The sequence below is a fragment of the Haliaeetus leucocephalus genome, unplaced genomic scaffold (assembly GCF_000737465.1).
Source record: "Haliaeetus leucocephalus isolate CR32 unplaced genomic scaffold, Haliaeetus_leucocephalus-4.0 Scaffold206, whole genome shotgun sequence".
Lineage (NCBI taxonomy): Eukaryota > Metazoa > Chordata > Aves > Accipitriformes > Accipitridae > Haliaeetus > Haliaeetus leucocephalus.
This window is the reverse complement of record NW_010972642.1, coordinates 8,774,302-8,778,560: the sequence shown is the minus strand read 5'-3', so window position 1 is coordinate 8,778,560 and position 4,259 is coordinate 8,774,302.

Below are 4,259 nucleotides of genomic sequence, written 5' to 3'. Positions count from 1 at the left end.
TATTCTGTAAAGAGTTTAATAGCCTGCTTCATGAAAGATTATTTGTTTTCTAGCTCCCTCTTGTGGAATCCACTTTATAGTTCCATGTTAAATGGGGAAAAATGTTATCGTCAGTCCTGGGAATTTGATTTTTGTGCTGGCTTAGAGGCACACTTTGTGACAGGCAAAGAAGGGAGTCTGCTGTACACCCCAGACAGACATGCCCTTGTTTATCCTGTGGGTTTCGTATAAGCAATACATAAGTATACTATGCTTATGCTCACATACCTATGTGTATGTGCTGGAGAATGCTGCTTTCCTGGCTAGGGAAACATGTTCATATTTTGGCTGGCCAGTAAAAGAATATTATAAAGAGATGCAAAGGCCCTCTGTAAAAGAAAGAGGTTTCATAACTGTCAGCCTTCAGAAATTATGCCACATATTATTCATTCCAAATATTCCTGTAAATAAGCACTGTCTGATGCACTTCATTTGGCTGAGCCAGTTTTTAATCACAATAACATTTGCAGAAGACAAAGGGCATTGTGAACACCAGCAGCAAACAATGCCTGTGAACATATTCCCTGCTTCCTAGAGCTGCCTTCCCAAATAGTCTGCAATGAATCTTTCTTTATTTACACCTGACTTTGCTTCTGCTCCTTGTTTTTTGAAGGGAACATGGATTTGTCCTCAGCAGAGTCAAAGGCAAGACAAAGGCCCTGTTTAATTTAACAATGACACATTTTTCCTGGTTCTATCACTTGAACGTAGGTCATCTAAACCCATGCTTCAGAATCCCCCTGAGGCAAGGGAGGAAGGTGCATTAAAACATACCTGGTGCTGAATTTAGCAGTGTGGCTCATTTTTGATGGTTAATTATATATTAATTTGTGTGTGTATGTTCATGCATGTGTGTGCATGTAAGTGCTGAGTACATGGGAGAATCCTAAATTGTTCAGTCAGGGAACAACTGCATCCGACCACTTAGCAGAAAAGGCCATTCACCAACCCAGTGGTGGGAATTATGAATTTGGAAGCAGTGGAAAAGCAGTACTTGTCTACAGCAAAAATGGTTTTTAGAAATAGTGCAACTGATTATTATAAACTGCAAAATAATCATGGACAGAAAATGGGCAGAAAAAGGAGATATATCTTGTCAGATAGATGACTAGCAATGAAAAATACAAACGCTTCTAAAGCAAATCCCCTAATTTTTGTGAACAAGTTATACAAACTCTGTTTCTCTATTGATATTAGAGATGTTTCTACTTTCAGAGCCCAGGAAAACAGCTGAACATTTATTTCATCCTTTCATACCAGCATTCTCTATCTCGCTGTTTGCATTATACCTTAAGGAGACAGGCCCAAATCACAAATCCCTGAGGCTGTAAAAGAGAATTGAGGATTCCAGCCCCAGTTCTGAATCATGTTTAACTAACTGCTTTGGCATTACTTGAACCAAAGGTATCAACATTTCTGTGTCCCTTAACAGGGATACTCTGAGGACTGGAGCTGAAAAAAAATAAAATCCATCCAGCACCACCTTGCTGCAGCAACCAACAAATAGTGCAAGCAGTCAGAGCACGAGGGGTTTGGCAATCACCCGTGGGAATGTGGAACCACAGCAGCCTTGGGGCAGGCTGGCAACAGCATAAGCAGCTGAACAAAGGGCTTATAAAAAAACAGAGTCAGTCTTGTTTCTCCCAGCAGTTTCTGTATGTGCATGCATGAGTGTGCATGTTTGCATTTAGACGCACGTATGTGTAGGTGCACTTTTATACCTGGAGATCTTCGTTGGCTATCTTCAAAGCCTTGCTGCCATATGGCAAAGAAAACTGAAAACCTCAACGACAAAGCTATGAGCCACAAGCATCTCCGTCTCCTCTACTTGTACACACAGCTCAGCACCCACAAAGCAGCCTTGCGCTGCAGTCCACATGCCCTTTAAGCCTTCAGCTTTAACACTGGTGATCTGCTTGTGTTTTCTTCCCACACCATGCTTTACAAACATATGGAGGCGAAATGCCATGGAACGCACTCCTGCCTTTCCAGCTCTGCTTCTTGGCTCCCCGAAGCACCACTTGCAGGAAGAGCCTGGAACCAGGGCAATTCATGAATTCCTTACAGCCAGTGACTCCAAGTCTGCAAAGAGCGAGCACCACAGCAAGTATAATTGCTAGCAGTCACCATCCAGAGAAAGACCTCCCAGCCACTCTCCTCACCCCACAACAGGACTGTCCAGCAGTCAGAGTTTACTCATCAGTAAGTATCCCAGAGAAAATAATTACAGATAATTTTGAATATCTGATCATTCCCTATGGCATACATACCTTACTGTACCTTACAACTTGGTAACCGAAACCTTTATCTCCTCAACAGAAAATAAAGTTTTTGCTGAGTTTGTGTCCCTCCTCCCATTACTGTGTGTAGTGTAGGGAAAAGATGTATTCCTTGGGAATGTGCTTGGACTGCCCAGGTTAATTTAACAGAGACTATCAATGTAAAAATAAAAAATATTCTACATAAAACTAACTGGTTTTGCACTGTATTGATTTCAGCAGCAGATTTACTATTTTGCAACTTGCAGCATGAGTGACCGGTTATCTTGGACTGTGAAACTCTTCATGGGAGCAATGGTACAGGGGAGAAGAGGGAACAGCCCTTTCCTCTCACAAGGAGGAGGTAATAAATAGGAATGAGAGTGTCTCCTTTTTCCAGAGTTCAGGTGGGAAGGAGCACTCTGCCTCAGGGCAGCTCTTTGGGCTTAGGGCAGCTTCCCTCCCTCAGTATTGCTTAAGGTGCAGGTGTAGGTTGCCTGCTCCCTAGCTCAGTTTGCATCTCATCATGTCAGACTCAGTCATGTTTATACACAGTCCTTCTCTCACGGGTTAAAGAGCCACGGCCTCTAAAGGGCACCTTTTATCCACCCTTTCACCTTACAGATCATAAAAAAAGTGAAATAAAGCATAGATTTTTTTCATTTAAAATAATACATTTTTACATTTTTTGAGTATTTTAGACATTGTTTCAGTTTCTCTGAAACAACTGACAAAACAGATAAAAGACACAGGGCAAATGGGTGTCTGTCTACAGGTCGTGTATACAACCAGCCAATGGATTCAGTACTAAATCTCCAGTACTTTCTGCCCCACAAAGAGCATTAATAACAGCAGAGTTGTAGAAATGTTTCTCCCCTAGAAGAATAGAGTAGAAAGCTGTTGTGGTTTAACCCCAGCCACCAACTAAGCCCCACGCAGCCACTCACTCACTTCCCCCCCCACCCAGTGGGATGGGCGAGAGTATCAGAAGGAAAATGGTAACAGAAAGGAAGAAACTAATAATGACAATAGTAACATTAATAAAATTACAATAATAATAAAAGAATTGAAATATACAAAACAAGTGATGCACAATGCAATTGCTCACCACTCACCAACTGATGCCCAGTTAGTTCCCCAGCAGCAATCCCCCCAGGCCAACTCCTCCCAGTTTATATACTGGGCATGACATCACCTGGTATGGAATACCCCTTTGGCCACTTTGGGTCAACTGTCCTGGCTGTGTCCCCTCCCAACTCCTTGTGCCCCTCCAGCCTTCTTGCTGGCTGGGCATGAGAAGCTGAAAAATCCTTGACTTTTAGTCTAAACACTACTTAGCAACAACTGAAAACATCAGTGTGTTATCAACATTCTTCTCATACTGAATCCAAAACACAGCACTATACCAGCTACTAGAAAGAAAATTAACTCTATCTATCTCAGCTGAAACCAGGACAAAAGCCTCAAAATTCTCAGTCTGAGTCTGAATCCTACTGTTACTAAAGGCACATGAGCCAGTACAGAGTTCAGCCCATGCCTTACAAATAAGTGGTGTTCATGGATCAGGATGGAAGAAACATGAAAGACAAAAGATGCTGTCTAGAAAACAATGATTGTTTATCTATCATCAGTACTGGGACCTTGAAACAATAACAGACTGTTCAGCAACTAAAAAAGGTCTTTTTGTCCATTTGTGTGCATGTCAAAAAAAGGAGGCTGATTTTCTCAAAGGTTCTGACTGGGTTTTGGTTAATGGGTGGAGCAACTATTACCTTCCACAGTCCTTATTGGTGAATTAGAGTTGCGTGAAGCTTTTTAACAAGTTTTCATCTTGAGACCAAGTATAATCTGTGTTGGAATTGCCGCCCTGTGAATTCCAAGCTCAGGGCGAAAGTAGGGTAAAGGTAGATACAAAGAAGCCAAAACTACAGCAAAGAGACAAAATCTGGAGGAGCTGCAGAT